Genomic DNA, 17,774 nt, shown 5'->3' with positions numbered 1-17,774 from the left:
CTGGAAATGCAGTTTGGAACCAATTGTGGAGGATCTTGAATGCCAGGCTAAGGTGTTTATATTTGTCCCAGTGAATAATGATAGTCATCCCTCCCTGCCACACACATACACATACTGCACAAATGAGGTATGACTGGTACTAATGGGAGACCTATGTCTAATTCATGATGAGGCAAACAGCAATTGCAACTATCAGTTCCTCTGAGAGAAGCTCTCCAGAGATAGTAAGGAATTGCTTGGGTTTATATGTTGAAGCAAAGTTTAAAGATTTGTGGGAATATTTCTCATGTTTCAAAAATAAATATAATTGCAGTAACTGAGAGAAAGGAAACAGCTATTATGCAGTTTGCTTTTTTTTTTCTTCTATTCTCCTGACACTTTGTGGACATTTTAATGCTCATTAGCATCTCTATCAGAGGTTATAGGGAAAAAAAAGCTTAAAAAAACCCTCAAATCCATCCAGTATTGTTACTTACCATTTTTAAGCACTGTCTATGTGCCAGGCTAATAACTGAGCACAGAAAGAAAGGCAAAATCAGTCTCTGATTTCAAGAATCTCAAAATCCAGTGAAAAATATAACATGTAAAAGCTATTTAAATATAAACTATGTACAGTATAAATTGGGGATAGTCTCAAGGAGAAGTCACTAAAATTAAGGAAGGCTACAAAAGCAATTCTTTGCAAAGTATGAGATTTCAGCCAGGACTTGAAGTAGATGGGAGGGACGAGGAGGAAGGGGGTTCTAGGTCTAGAGGATGGTTATATACTTTGTTGTTATTGGTCAGTGGTTTTGGCCATGTTACTCTCTTCATAACCCCCTTTAGAGTTTCTTTCTTTTAGAGACAAAGAGACTGGAATGGTTTGCCATTACCCACTCTAGCTCATTTTACAGAAGAGGAATGAGGCAAACAGGATTAAGTGACTTGCCCAGATTCAGTCAGCTAGTAAATGTCTGAGGCCAGCTTTGAACTCACTGATTCCAGGCCTATCATTCTATTCACTGTACATTTAGTTGTCCCCATCATATATTCACATACTATAAAAGATATGAATTTTAAAAAATTGATTGTTCCATTCAAAGAATGTTCTCAGTTGGAAGTTAATTTATACACTCAGGAAATATTTATTAAACATATTCTATGTGTAAGACACTATATTGGGGGCTTTGATATTGAGTATTGCCTGTTTTCAAGCTATATACAATATTTACAACAAATAACAAAGGTTTAAAATTGAGTTGATTTGGGGTTAAGAGCTACACTTAAACCTAGGTGAGAGGTTAGAGATAATTCTCCAGTCAATGGCCTCTATTGCATTATAATTTCTCTGAGGAAAAATGATAGTCAGACACAAATTCAGGGATAAGAATGTAATATCTATAGAAAAGCAAATACTCCAGAGTTGCCATACCTAGCACATGGAAAGGATTATAAGATATAAGAGCATGTGGGAATAAGGAAGGAGCCAGCTTACAAGGAATTTTAAAAGCTTGAGGATTTTATATTTGCTACTGGAAGTAATAGGAAACGATTTTATTTTATTGGGTCGGTCAGGTGAAATGGTTAAACTTGTGCTTTAGAAACATCTTTGATAGCTGAATGAATTGGAACAGGAAGAGATCTGAGGCAATATAAACAATAAATCTGTGGTAGTCTAGGAGTGAGGTGATAAAGGATTGCACCATGGTATTGGCAATACCAAAGGAGAAAAAGGAACATATATGAGGGATGTAAAAAAGTAAGAGTAGGGGAATGAGAGAGAGTGGAGAGCCAATGATAATACCTAGGTTGGGAGTCTAGGTGACTAGGAAGGTGGTGGTACCTTTGCCAATAGAAGACAATTTGGGAATTAGAGAGGCTTTAGGTAAAAAAAGAAAAAGTTGGGCTTTGGACACATTGAATTTAAGGAACTTATTGAATTTCTGGTTTGAAATATCCAATAGGCAGTAAGAGATGTGAGATATGAGTTCAGGAGAGAGATAAAAGCTCAACAAAGCAGATAGGTCAGTGATCTCCATATAGATGGTAGCTGAAAGCATGGGGTCTGATGAGATCACCAAGTAAGAGAGTATAGAGGGTGATGAAGACCCCATACAGAATATTAGAGCATCCCTAAGATAGTGGTCAAGAAAATTCAGCAAAAGAGACAAAGAAGAATCAATCAGGTAGGAAGGGAAGCAGGAGAGAACAGCATCAATAACAAACACACAGACCTAAAGAGAAGAAAGTATTGACTTTTTAATGTGAAAAGGAAGTTAGATGGAAACCAATGCTTGATATTTATTAGTGTGTAATCCTATATTTATCTAGACCATACCATTTGACCTCCATAATGCCTAAATTAAGACAGATACTTAAATGACTGCTGTGTAATTGAACTCTTAGTCAATCATGTTTATTTTCTAATCATTCTCATTTTCTCCAGCAATGGTGACAGTTATTGCGATAATAAACCCAAAGCCAATCCCAAATTAATAGATGAGAAAGATGACAATATTTGAAATGTGTTGAAAAACCATTCATCTAAATTTGAAGCAACACGATGAATCTCAGATTTTTTCCAGTTGAACCATTCTTTCAGTATTCCTCAGAAAATCCCCTCTCTCTGATATAACTTCCTTCATTCTACCCACAACATAAAGACTATTAGGTCCTTCCATTTTCCAAATAGTTAGAGAGTAGTTTTTTAGAAAGATTACAGATTTGCCCCTAAAACCTTACTGGTCTTGGGTTCTCCAGTGCCACTTCCTGGCTTTCTAAAGGCATTAAAGTATCAGACATGTGAATCTTGTTCTTCTTAGATTTGGTAGTTACCTAAATATGAATCATAATTTTATAATGATCATTCTCATTTCTGAAAGGAAGTAAGGGAGGCTGCCTCTTCCAAAGCTTAAGTAAGTGTCACTGTATTTTTATTGTATTGTCTTGCCCTGTTAGGGAAAAATAAACCTCCTTTTTGTTAATTGTTAATTGACTTACAAGTGTCTCACTTTATCCCAAAAGTGAACCTTAAAGTGAGAGAATGCTAGTATTAGAGTTGCCTCTGACAGCCCCTGACATGTACCTGGGAGAGGTAATACATGCTGTCATTTACACCAAGTGGCACTGACTAGTTTATTAGATTAGTTGGCTACCAGTTTCTCAGGTAAATTGCAGGTTAATTAAGATTTGACTTTAGTAAGACGAACTGTTTTTAGAAGAATCTGGAAAATGATGAGAGTATCTGGGTTAATAATCAAGACTTCAAATTTTGGGATTATAAATGCAATTATTACAAAATAAAAATAAATTAAAATAAAAACAAAACCCTAAAGAGTTAAACTAGAAATTTCTTTCATGTTATTATGATTATTTGATTGCAAAGAGACTAAAAACTTAATTTCAGAATAATGAAATCAAAGTTTCTAGTTATAGTCAAATGAATTCACCCATGTTCACTGTGAATAGAGAAAGGGTTACCAAAGGGTAAATTCTGCCTAGGTATTTTGCTGCAGAGCAGTCTCTTATCTACATTACAGATGAAAGCCCACAAAGACAATTGTTATCCTCGGTTACCGAGAGACTATTACTATATATATAGTCTCTAGATTAAACAAATTCACAGATGATCTGAAACATTCTAGCCCATTCATTTAATTTTTCTTCACCCTATAACTTTTGCCCAGAGAAAAGAAAATGCAATAAAGGTCATTGATTGGAGAACTGTCTCACCTCTATCCTAGACTAAGATGTAGCTCTTAAAATAAACAATAGACAGTCTGATTGTTAAATTTTTATTACTTATTTTAATTAGTGCTTTAAAAAACTCAACATATAATAATTAATGCCTGATATAAAGTCTTACACATAAAAAGTTTTTAATAATTGTTTTTCAAGCATTGAAATTAACTCCAATTTTAGAGTATTTTTTGAAAGTAACAATTAAAAAAATTTAAAAAATCCATATTTTTTTAATAAAGTTTGTATAGTTAATAGCCAGGGGATAAAGGTACAAGAATATGCCTCAAGAATAGTCATTGGTAAATAATACTACATCTGAAGAGGCTTTAGATTCAATTGTTTTCCATTTAAATGTCACTTGGAAAAACAGATCTCTGTTAATTATATTATATAAATATTATACAGACTTTGTAAAAATTCTTCCCTCTTCTACTTATCTAATTTCTTCCTTGAATTCAAATATCCCAATGTTTCTTCCTCTGTTACCCAGAATTCTGAGCCTTGGCAAAAAGCAAAAATGACTCCAACTCCATTCTTAAATCAATGCACTTCACATTTCTTTTTTCAATGCTTTGATGAAACCACATATAATTAGTGTATGCTGTATAGTATCATGCTTTACGAAAATTCATATAGAAGACTACAAAATGATCAAGACATCTAAACAATAGTTTCCAATTTTATTTATGAGGAATATGAATACATATTTTCCCTGTATAAATGTATGAGGTCATTTGATCAGCTCCACTTTTTATTTTCTCAAAGGATTAAATTCTCAACTTTAACAAAAGCAATTTAATAATAAACCCTTTTCAATACCACCATTTATATTAACAACTGCCAAAAATAAACTTTGTTTCATCCAGAGCCAAGAACCAAAAACTAGGATTTCTCTATGGTAATTTATTTACACACAGGCATATATTTTAAAATTTCTGTGAGGAAAGAAACTATAAGCAAAACAATTTAACTATAAAGTTAGATGTATACTGGCTTTTGCCATTGCAAATCACAAGCAATTTTGCCAGAATCTTAAAATAATCCAATACAGGCCATTTTACAGCAACCTTTCTGGAAAAGGCTGAGAAATAATTTGGGTTGGGTCAGGTGGGATTTTGTTGGAGGTGAGTGTATATTGCATTTTTGGGGTAAAGGAGAATTTTGGATTTTGAGAAGGAAAAAGACCAATATCGTCATTTCAACAAAATTAATCAGACAGGAAAACTTAAGATATAACAGGAACATAGACAGAGGTTAAAAATCAGATATCATAAAGAAGTTGGATTTCAAGCGTCTAAGAAAAAGGAAGTTTTATTGGCTATTCAAATATTAAAAAAAATATCTAGTCAATCAACAGCCATATATATGTAAGTGCTTTCTAGACAGACAATAGAATAGCCATTGGGAAAGAAACAAAAACGATATTTGCCCTCAAAAAATTATATTCTATAAAAGGGAGAAAATTGTGTATATATATGTATACAGACATAATTTTTACAACATAAATATTGTATAAACTGAAGGGAAGTATTAGCTGAGGGAATCCAGGAAGGTCTCATTTTAAAAAACCTATATTTGAGTTGGGCCTTGAGGGAAACCAGAGATTCTCAGGGGCAATGGTAAGTGTGAAGTCTATTTCAATCATGATGATCAGGCTACGCAAAATAACAGAGATGGGAAATGTAATACTGTGTATGAGGAACAGCAAGGTCAGATTGGTTGGATACTAGAATGCATGGAGAGGCAGGGAGTCGTACACAATAAGCTTAGAAAGTCAAGTTGAAGCCAAGTTATTCACAGTTAAATGACAAATAGAGGAGGTTTAATTGTCATAGTTAGATCCAAGCTTTGGCAAAATCACTTTGACATCTATGTGTAAAATAAATTAAAAAAGGGGGGGGGTGTAGAAACAGGCAACACACAGAATGGAATTGTCATGAAAGAGGTCATATGAGGTCCTGAAATAGTATGGTAGCCATGAGAGCAGATGCAAAAGGGCATCTGAGACATGCAGGGACACAGTTAGAACTTCGTAATCAATTTTACATGTGTGAGGGGGAACGAAGAGTCAAATTTGATTCCAAATTTGTCATATCTGGTTAGTTGTGCCCAATTTAGTAATAGGAAACTTTGGAAGAGGAATAGAGGATGAGATAATGATATATTAAGTTGTTTGGTACATATGTTGAGTTTAAGATATAAAGGAAATTCCTATTTTATCATTTTGAAAGGTCTAATAGTCAACTTATGATGTGGGGCTATGAAAAAGGACAAGAATGGATATATAGATTTTGGAATCATATTGAACACAGGGAAGTTGAAGAAGTTTTCTGATGAGAAAACCAGTGAGAAACAATATGTAAGAGAGAAAAAAAAAACCCTAGCAACATTTTTGGAGGATGTGGAAAGTAATAAAGGAAGTCTGAGAAGTAGCACATGAAGAGGTAGGAGGAACAATGTCAGGATAAACCAGAGAGCAATGAAATAACAAAACAGAAAAGAAAGAGTATTGAGGAGTCCAAGATTGTTAAATGCTGCAAAGAGGTTAAAAAAAATATTAGCAATCAGAAAAGGCCAATGAATTTGCCAAGTGAGTTATTCTAACTTTGGAGAGAATTGATTCTGCTGAGTGATGAAGACATCAACAAATATATATATGGAGTTATAAAATAACTCCTCAATTAAATTATTTATACAGATATTTATAAGCATATGCATTCACTATATTATTTTTCACTCTAATATTTCACAGTGACAATTCTTTTACCTGCACTATATAGATGAAATAATGAAAGTTTATGTTATTGGACCCTCACCAGTTTTCAAAAAGGTTGTCAAATTCTCTGCTAGCATAGAATTACTTATGAACTTAGTTCTAGCATTATGCACCTTAATATGACAAAACATTAGAAATCTGTACCTCAAGCTAAGAAGTCAATTAGGAAACATGAAAGACTTTTACAATATCCTCTTTTCGAAAGACTGGGTTTTGTTTGCTCTGGAGATGATTCCTCCTTCCAAAGATGGTGACTATACTGAGAGATAATTGTCGCATCCCAAAGTACCTACTTTCTGGCTCTTAGTCTCCCACATACAGAATCCATTTTCTTATTCCTTAAGAAAGTCTTAGCATCATATGTCCATTTGCTCAGATTTAGAATGGAACTTGGAGGTCACGTATTTCAAATGCCTCATTTTGTGAAACAAGAAGTTGAAGCCCAGAGAAAATATGGGAATTGGTTACAGCCATGCAAGAAGTAAACAGCAGAGTTGGAATTCAAATCCTCATTTTCTGATTCAAAATCCAATAATCTTTATACTATGTTGAACTGGCAACCATTTTACAAGCTACCAGTCAAAAACATTTTGAATGGTGGTACCTTGTTGATTCCTTTTAGTATGATAGAAAGAAAGAAGTACAGCATTCAATAGTTGAGAGAATATACATGGAACTATACTCAGACCAAATGTAATTTATACAAAAACATTGCCCTGCCATGATAGAGACTTTTTTTTTTCAAAACAAGCCATTCCTTTCCTTGGTTTTCATGTTGGATGAAATCCAATTCAACAAACCTTCAATAAATATCTATGACATCTGATATTGTTAGGGATGCAAGAATAAGTCACTCTATCCTCAAGGAGCATGTAGTAGTCTATTAGGAACATAGCAAATGTATATCTATAACCACAGTACAAATTATAACGTGGTGAGTCTCAATCATCCCACCATGTACATTAAATCATATTGCTTTTATTCTATGGAGATAGAGAACCAATTGGAAAACCAGCAAGATCCTGTACTTCAAAGCAATAAATACTTGATTCAAGTATTGTATCTGGTATGTGGAACTCTGATTAAGTTACTCAATCTTTTGATATTCTAGTCAATACTCTAACATTTTAAGACGAAGTATCATCCAGTGAAGGTATTTCCTTAACCATGAAGTTCCTTATCTTAATAAAGTTGCAGGTTTTGTCTCTATTCTTATTTTTGTTGCAGATATTGGTAGGAAAGAAGCAGATATTTGCAAGTGATATTCAGTAATGGAATGCATATTTACCATGTCAAAATGAATTGAAAATGTAGGAAATTGGAGATTCTGTTCTATTTATATTTTGTTTTTTGGTATGACCAACCTATGTCATACTTTTTATGGATATTAATTTGCTTGAGTCCTACAACACATAAGAACTCTGGAACACAGGTGATTCACTAGCCTGTAGGTCGCAGTAACCACACCAGAAGCAGAAAATGTAATCATCTGACACTATACCTAGTTATTTGTTATTTCTGAATGCCAAAAGAATAACCACTAATTTCCCTAAATTGAGTCTTTAGAATTTCTGAATATATTTTCAAAAGCTCAAAGAACACTTTCTAAAAAAACAACTTTCTGCATTTATTTTTTAGAAAATAGCATGTAATTGAATGATTAAAATGATATCTTTTTCATTTTAATAAGGCATGCCTTATTATGATTGAAGTAGCCTTTCTAAAGTACCAACTTTTTTTTCCCTCAACTTTTCCCAAGTTGATGAACAGTCTTAGTTAAATTGTACACATTTTGAAATGCTTTATATTGAAAATTTTACAGAAAAAAATCATCATTAATACAAATGTAATTATATAATAATAGCTGACATTTAAATGGCACTTTAAAGCATGGTAGATTATGACATTTATGATAGAAAACTTTTTTTTTCCATTTAGGTATCCACTTTACATTTTGGAGTAATATCTCCTGCAGATAAATGATTTCTCATTCCATTGACATTTTTAATGAAGCCTTATTTTTAATACTTTGAGGTAGTAGTGGGTTGACATCCTGTACTTCAAAGTAACAACATCTGTGACTCTTTGGAGTTTGTAAAAGACATGAATAACCATAAGCTCTTTAGTTTGGATGAGGGCACAAAACTGTTGCGTGCTAATTAAACCATTCAAACTTTTTGTTTTGTAAATGAAATGTCAACCTCTTGAGCTCATAGAATACCATGGCTTGCATCTTCATCTTCTTGAAATTTCCATTTGGGGAAAGTGAGATTCAAATTCACCACTGGGATGTAGTTTCCACTTAGGAGATGTGGGTAGGGTAATAAGTTTCTAACTTTGCGAAGTATGAATTCTTCTCTTTCAGTCATAAAAGGCAACAATATTGGATGGACTGAAAAAGGACTATGTGCTGGTACTATAATTAACTAATTAGAAAAATAAATGAACGAATTAATAAATAAATAAGTAAATGCAAGTTAAGATTGGTGTGAGAAAATAGTTCAGATTTTGGAGACAATGGAGGCAGGAGCCAATCAAAGACTCCAGGTTTTTATCTATTGGAGGAAGGAGGAGTCTTGTTTTTTTTTTTTCTCCATTCCTGAAGACCTCCTAACAGATTTGGTATATAGCAGCTCAACTGCTTACCTACAAGAAGAAAGGTCATTCAACAGCTGAAGAGTCAGTATAAGAGACTTTGAAGCACATCTCAGGGAGCCAAACCACACACAGATGGAGGCAGACACTTATAAATGGAAGTGGCTATGAGGAGTCTGGTGCCTGATAACAAAGAAAGGAGACAGTTTAAGGGCTCAAGAGAGATAGAGCTGGCAATTCAGAATCAAGTTTTGGAGAAGCACAGATGTTGATAGACCTTTCAAGTACTCTATAGAAATATTGCTCACTGTGAAGCCATCAGGTAACATAGACTCTATGAGGAAAGTCTCTACACAGTTGCAATTGTGAGAAGTCTTGACTACGAGTTCCTTTTGTGAGTATTTTGTAACCACTATGTTCTAGATTTGCCAAAACTCTTTTATTGTGTCTATTTTCTGGCAGAGTAGGATATTATGTCCCAATATTATGCATCCAGCTATATATCATTATAATTTATATATTATCTGGTTTTATGCTTATTCACATTATTTTTAATACTAAGAAGGATGTTTTGTAGCTACTCTTAACTATGTCATCTTCTTAAATGTCTTTACTATGAGTTAATTTTGTCTACTATCTTATAGTTCATTGAAAACATATGATTGGGTGAATGTGAATTACAATATTTTGTTTGGGTACCATTACAATTCTTTCCTATGATCTTACTAATGATCTTAATATTAGCATCTACCCTCTATGGGGGACCGATCCACAAATATTCAGGAAGTAGCCCAGAATGGGTGATGTATCAGACTATATCATGGAAATTCTAAGGTAGAACTTATAATATCTTATAATTTGTATGAAAATGAATGTGTTTAATTTGCACTATCTCCTCCTTTTATCTGCTAAAAAACAATTTAAGCATATTTGTATTTCCCATAAATTTGCTCATTTTAAAAGAAAATTAAAAAAAAAACTTTCATAAAAGTCTGCCTGTAGCATTTTCATATAAAGTATGATTTATCACCAAATTGTTAGTAAATTAATGTTATAAAATTATAGTAAAAACTGACAATATTATATTTAATAGTATTAAAATATGAGAAAAATATTTAAATAATAGAAATTTTTGAGGAAAGAGTTCATTGTTCATCAGAAAGTTTGATAAAAGATCATGAATCATATCATGTAAGGAAAAGAAACTAAAAAAACAAAATTTAATAAAAACAAGTGTGATTTTCAAAGAAAAAGAAGAAAATTCTTTATTAAAAAAACTTAGGTAAGTTTTTGGCTAAAATCAACAGTTTAAACCCTGAGATGTAAATGTAAATCCAGCTGATTACATTTTCTTCCTATATTTCTCCAGTGTCAAGTGAATGGCTGTGTAGATTTGTACACTTTTCTCTGTTCCTGTCTGCCGGTCTTTCACTTTTAAAGCAAAATATAGATGTTTCTTCTTATTGTGTACATAAATTTAATGTAAATTAGTACAAGTACATTCTATGATAAAAACAAATTATTTTTATTCAGCAACAAGTTTTGTACTAAATGATATTTGCACCAGCTGTACATATATAGAAAGCATTATTTTTTACCTTGAACTCATTAAAATATAGTGAATTTGAAAGGGGACATAAAATTACATAAGAGTAGGGTTGAAACTCAGCAAACACAATGGAAGACTTATTGTGATAAAAAAACAAATTATGCGACTAACTATGCAGCATTATATCTCTCACATGAGTATTCATAATTAGAGTTAGAAGGGAATTCTGGCTGCTTGTGGTTACAGAGGAAGTATCAGATGTAGGGCTTCAAGCTAGGTCTTCTAATTACAGAGTCAATTCTCTTCTTTTGTACACGTTTATTTTTTTTCTCAATTACATGAAAGAAAAATTTTAAAGTTCATTAAAAAAATTTCATGTTCCAAAAGCTTTTACTCCCTTGACCTAAGAGCAATTGATGTAATAATATACCTCACACAAGGTCAATTAAGCAAAGCATTTCTATATTAGCCATGTTGCAAAAGAAGATGCAGAACAAAAACAACTTAAAAGAAAAATAAATTTGAGTTATGCAAGAATAATAAAAAGTTTAAAAAGTATGTATCAGTCTGTAAATCTAAATAAATCAATTCTTCCTCTGGAAGTAGATTACATTTTCCCTTAGTTCTTTTAGAATTGTTTTGGATCATTACATTGCTGAGAATAGCTAAGTCATTCATAGTTGATCACCATGCCATATTGTTGCCATGTAAAATAGTTTCCTGGTTCTGCTCATTTCACTTTTCATTAATTCACATAGGTCTTCCCAGGTATTTCTGAAAGCATCTTTCTTGTCATTTCTTATAGAAAAATAATATTCCACCATAATCATAAAATACAACTAGTTCAACCACTCCCCATTTGATGGACATCCCCTCAATTTCCATTCTTTGCCACCACAAAAAGAAAGAGCTGCTATCAATAGTTTTGTACATATAGATCATTTTCCTTTTTCTTTGTTCTTTTTGGGGCATAATAGCAGTGTTGCTTGGTTAGAAAAAATGTACAATTTTGTAGAACTTTGGGCTATAAGTTACTTTCCACAATGGGTGGGTTGGTTTATAATTCTATTAACAATGTCCCTTGTAAGTAAGAAATCCTGTACCCCCCTTTATGATTAGCTTCATGATGATTATTTTAGTAGAAGCCTTTAGGATTATTTCTTTATAAGTCTGGATTTAATCAAAATTGTAATTGTAGCATAGTTAAACAATGTTAGCATGAGTTAATTAATATTATTCAACCCATAATGATTTTAGTAGTATTTTGTACAGTGAAGATGGCCTTGAACTTGTAACCTTGTTCTAGAAGCATTAATCATATCACTGATTCTTTCTAGGGAGCTGTAATCATGTGACTGACTTTTCCTAATGGAGTGTGACCCTGAGTTTGGTCAAGCACTTCCACCCTACCCTTGTACTGACTTATATGCTCTAACTGAGTATATAAGTTGTTATGAGTATTTTGGCATAAAAGGAGGTCATCTCACTAGGCTTGGGTTCTTTGGTCTTGACCAGAGTCTGACTTTATTGTGAGACTAGCCCTCTCTCACTAAACCCATTTCTTTTTGGCTTGGAGACTTTGTTTCACTTTTTTTGTTATCAGGTTATAAATTTCCACCACATCCTGTTTTTCCACATCCCCTCTAACATTTGTCATTTTGTTTTTCTGTCAGATTGGCCAAATTGATACGTGTAAGGTAGTACCTAAGAGTTGTTTTAATTTCCATTTCTCTAATCTATGGTGATTTAGAATTTTTCTATTTAATATGACTACAGATAACTCTGATTTTGTTTCCTCCACATAACTGCCTCTTCATATTGTTTAGCAATAATCAATTGGGGAATGAGTAGTGTTCATATCAATTTGACTCAGTTATCTATTTCACAGATGAGATATTAAAAGAAACTTGCTATAATTCCTTCTTCCTCTAGTTTTCTGTTTACCTTCAAATCTTGGCTGTGTTGATTATTTAGTGCAAAACTTTTTAAATTTGATATAACTAAAATATCTATTTTATATCCCATAATGCTCTCCATCTCTTATTTCATCATAAATTCTTCCTTACCCATAAAAATATATTTAAAACCTTTAACTTCTTTCTTAGTATCAATTATAAGAAGAAGACAGACAAAGGATAGGCAATTGGGATTAAGTGACTTACCCTGGGTCACACAGCTAGGGAGTTTATTTGGGTAGATATAAGTCCTCCTGACTCTAGGCCTGGTGCTCTATACCCTATGCTATTTAACTGCCCCTTCCCTTTATCCATAAATATTATAGGCAACATATTTTAGGTCCCCTTAATTTGCTTATGATATGACCCATTATATGTCAGTCATATACCCATTTTGACCTATCTTGGTATATGATTTGAGATGTTGGTCTTTACCTCATTTCTGCCAGGCTATTATCCAGTTTTCATAGTAATATAGAGATTGCTTATTCAAAAATCTTGGATCTTTGGTTTTATAAATCACTAAATTACAATTGGGTACTTATTTTGTATTGTGTATTGTATACCTAATTTATTCCATATTCTATCTCTTAGCCAGAAGTAGATTGTTTTGATGATTATTGCTTTTGTAATACAGTTTGAGGTCAGGTACTGCTAAGTCACCTTCTTTTCCATTTGATTTTTCCATTGATTCCCTTGATATTTTTGACCATTTTATTTCCAAGGTGAATTTTGTTATTATTTTTTCTAGTTCTATAAAATATTTGTTAGTAGTGTGATTGGTATAGCATTTGATAAATAAATTAATTTAGGAAGAAATGTCATTTTTATTTTATTACAAAGCCAATTTTCAACACTATACAAAATATTATCACATGGGAGTTGAAGTTATGCGGTTAAGAATGGTACTTCCTGAATTATAAGATGTTAAGAAGCTTTGGACAACCCAAAGTGATTAAAAAGAAAGTATATATATTTTTTGGCCTCATGATTACAGAGAGAAAGGAAAGATAAGAGATGGAGGAAGTTCTAAGAGATTGCTGCTTCTGCTGCCGCTACAGAAGCAGCCACAATCAAAAGAGGAAGTAACATGGGCTGAGTGAACCAAAAGACAGAGATTACTGGTAGTCCAAGTTGTAGGGAAAGAAAATGATGATGATTTTTCTTGCATGTCCATCCTTATTTTCTCCTTCTCTTCTTCTAAGGAAATTGCTTATGTGTTCAGACTTTTTTCATGTTCTTTAAAGTTGCCTGTATAAAATAAGTTAAGTAGTTTGAATTCTGAAAGCCACATAAAGAATTGTACCTGATTGTATGATTTATTATTTTTGAGAACAGAATTTTAACATAAGAGGACACAGTGATCTGTATACTATACAGAGACTAAGAATATTGCTACTATAAATTATATCAGATAAAACTGGGTTGTCAAAGCAGGACAAAAAAAGAAAACTTCTCTTTCCTTTAGAGAAAGGATCACCAGGAAGAAGAATTCCCTCCAACTGCTGGTTCAAGATTTAAATGAATGAGAAATATATTGAATTATTATTAACATATTTAAAATGTCTCAAAGAGACTGTTTTGCTACAGAAACAATTTTTTAAAAAAATTAAAAAACAAGTATATACTCAAAAAAAACCCAAAACTTCATCCTTAGATGTAGATGGCATCACATTAGAATACTGTCAAATGTGAACTTTCTAAACTTATGCTAATTTAATTTTAAATGCTATGAAGATATATGAATATGGCTCAATTAAATTCAAAGTTAATAGTATTAAGTTACGTTTCTAATTGAAGGCTATAAATTTTGCTGCTTATTTGGATCAAGACTGATATTTCACTTTGATATCTAGATAAGCTTTTAACTTCATAAGATGTTATGGCTGAAAGAGAATTTTAGAGATGATCCAGTCCAAATTCCTAACATTTACAAATATGAAAACTGTGATATGCACTTTATGATTTGTCCTTACAATCCATTAGTAATAGATGGAGGACTAAAAAATGGGATTTTTCTTTTACTTGGTTTCCCACTATATTCACAGAGAAATATAATCAATTTAGTAATATTTTGAAGATTTAAAGTCTAAGTACAATCAGGGTTGTTATACTAAGAATCAGGATGAACAACTTTCAAGTCCTGCCTTAGGCATTTACACATTGTTACTGTGAAGATTAAATTAACTCCCCTGCCCATTTTTAGATTTAATCACCAAAAGTGTAAACATCCCACTTAATCATTGAGTGGGGGAAGTCTATGACCCATGTGTGCAATAGTGGGTGACAAATCAGAATCAAACTGATTGCCCCATGGGTAGTCCTAAGCAAAGCTTCAACTGTAATTGGTAGACATAAAAATGGAGGAGGGCAACAGGAAGTGATGCAAAAGAAAGTGTCTTTAAAAGAGAGTTACAACTTCCTGTGGGGAGATCTTCAGAAAGATCCTCAGAGAATTCTTGCGTTCTTCATGCTTGGGACTTCTGACTGCTCTCATTTTTCAGAGTTCTGAGATCGAGTCGGAGGCTAGTGAAGAATCTGCTGACTGGACATGAGACCTTTCCTCATGTGACTGTTCTTAAACGTCTCCCTTTGGACTGACACGTGGTGAGTGAAAAGAGCTAACTCCCTTCTTGGTTTTTCTGAAGAGACTAGCCTCAGGAGAGACCTATCCTCTTGAGAGAGGCCCCATGTATCCCCAGGTCCTCAGTTCAAGGCTGAAGCTTCTCAGGCTAAGCCCTGCCTGGGTTGAGCCAGGGGTTGGAGCAAAATACTTAGTGTGTTTGCTAGATATCTTACCCTTTCCTATCTCTCATTTTCATACTTTCACTCTTTTTATATTGTGTAAATAAATTATAAATAAATCTCTTTGGAATTAATTAAATCCCTGAAGAACCTATTCTTAAATAATCCAGGCCAACCTTTTATTTTTTTTTAAAAAAATCTTTCTCTCTCTTACATTTCTCTGGTTAATCATATACATGTTTGAATTTTCATTATACTCACCAATAAATGGGGAAAATGGCAGAACTGATATTAGAGACTTATATGAATCAAATGAGAATATATCTGAAATGCTTTCCAAAACTTAAAGCATTATATAACTTGTGAAGAATTAGTACTAGTATTATATTACTCTTTATTTTGAAATGTTTTCATTGTTTACATTTTTCTATATCCTTTAATTACAAAGATGATCTACAACATTTACACATACAAAAAATTTTTCCAAAACTCCATATAACAAAAAAGTAATGGGTAAAATAAATCCCCAAATAAGACAGGCCTAAAAATGATTGTATATCATTCTACATATTAGTTCATCATTTCTCTGATATAAGATAGGCAACATCTTTCATCATTGGTTTTCTGGTACTATGGTTGATTATCACACAGAGTAGTGTTCTTAAATATTTCTGAATTGACAGCATTTTAAAATATTGATGTTAAAGTAAAAATTGTTCTCTTGTTTTGGCTCACTTTATCCTCCATCATCCCAGCTCAGGTTTTTCTTAGAGCAAAATATTATTCCATTTCATTCATATAACATAATTTGCTCAGTCATTCCCCACTTAAGGGAACCATCTTAGTTTCTATTTATTTGCCACTTCAGAAAAAAACTGCTATAAATATATTGGTATATATGTTCCTCTTTCTATGATATCTTTGGCATTATAGGACCTGTAGTGTATAACTGGGTCAAGATACTTCCACCATTTAATAACTTTTAAGGCATAATTCCAAATTGATTTCTAAAAGGTCTGGGACAATTTAGAGTTCCAACAAAAGTATTAATGAGTTTCTTTTCTTGGAAACCCCCAACATTTGTCATTTTATTGTTTTTGCTAACATTGGTAATATAAAGTGAAAGTTAAAAGTTACTTTATTGTCTATTTCCTTCTAAAAGGAACTGATAGGGTCTGAATACAAATTGAAACATGTCATTCTTCACTTTATTTCCTCCATGAGTTCTTCTCTGGTATAAATGAATATGTCTCTTTTCATCACATGAAGGACATGAAGACATCTAGTGTATGATGACATTGGTACCATCTATATATCATATCACTTGACATTTTGGAAAGGGGGAAAGAGTTAAGAAGGAGGAAAAGAATATGGATTGCGAGATTCAAGAAGATAATTATCTAAATTGCATCTGAAAAAACAAAAGAAATATTTCTTCATTAGTTTTATGGAGATTTTTTCAAAAGTCTAGAAATGGTTTGTATTAGATCCTTTGGAATCTCTTTCTTCATATGCTTTGGCAATTTATCAGTGGTGGGATGACTCCTTTCTTATAAATTTGAATAAATTTATTGTATAATTTGGCAGATTAATTTGCTATATACATTTTTCCTGGTTAGCTGTTTCCCTTCTCAGCTGCTTAGATTTATTTGTGTAAATAAATTTTAATTTTATGTAACTGGAATAGTTTTGGGATTTTCTCCCTTCCTTGCTTGCTCATGAAATCTCTCTGTATTCAGAGATTTGAAATGAAATTTCTCTATTGCTCTTATAATATGCTTATGATGTAAACTTTATATCTAGTTTATATAGCCTTTTGTAGCTAACCTTGGTATGGAATAAAGTACTGATCTAAACATATTATTTGCCAGACTCTAGTACCTACTTCTTGATTTTCTTGTTGCTGCTGTTGTTTTCAGAGGATTGGGTTGAAGAGTGAGACTTTATTATGGGAGCTGGTGTTTTCAGATTAAAAAAAAAATAAGCCAAGTTTATTTGTTTCTGTATACTATGTACCTAATCTATTCCACTAACCAATCTCCTCTTGATGTTTGATTATATATCATATAATATATATATTATTGTAGTATATGTCATTATACAATAATATTCTCAACATATATAATGATTATTTGAATTGTAATTTGAGATCCAGTACCACTAAGCCCCCCTTCATTTTCATTTTTTTCTTTATTTGCCTTTCTATTTTTGCTTGGAGTCAGGAATATCTGAGTTAAAATCCAGTCTCAGATACTTACTAGCTCCATTACCCTGGACAAATAACATAATACTTATTTGCTTCAGTTCTTCATCTGTAAAATGGGGACAAACCAGAAAAGAAAACAGCAAATCATTCTAGTATATTTGCCAAGAAAACTCCACTGATTTTATCACATAATCAGACACAGTTGAAAGACAATCATAATGTTTGTGA

The 17,774-nt window shown here is 32.5% G+C and overlaps 1 protein-coding gene and 1 long non-coding RNA gene across 3 annotated transcripts in view; one reads left to right on the top strand and one right to left on the bottom strand.

Moving 5' to 3' along the window:
* Positions 1 to 17,774, bottom strand: part of DMD (dystrophin) — a 2,399,796-nt gene that overhangs the window by 2,345,594 nt on the left and 36,428 nt on the right. The window lies entirely within an intron of this gene.
* On the top strand, positions 8,830 to 17,184 carry LOC103094586 (uncharacterized). The gene is made up of 3 exons (XR_467028.3): positions 8,830 to 9,485; positions 15,100 to 15,202; positions 16,610 to 17,184. It is a non-coding gene; the product is annotated as an uncharacterized LOC103094586 (long non-coding RNA).

This window comes from Monodelphis domestica, chromosome 4 (assembly GCF_027887165.1).
Source record: "Monodelphis domestica isolate mMonDom1 chromosome 4, mMonDom1.pri, whole genome shotgun sequence".
NCBI lineage: Eukaryota > Metazoa > Chordata > Mammalia > Didelphimorphia > Didelphidae > Monodelphis > Monodelphis domestica.
The sequence above is the reverse complement of the archived record's forward strand: the minus strand, read 5'-3'. Positions and strand labels throughout refer to the sequence as shown.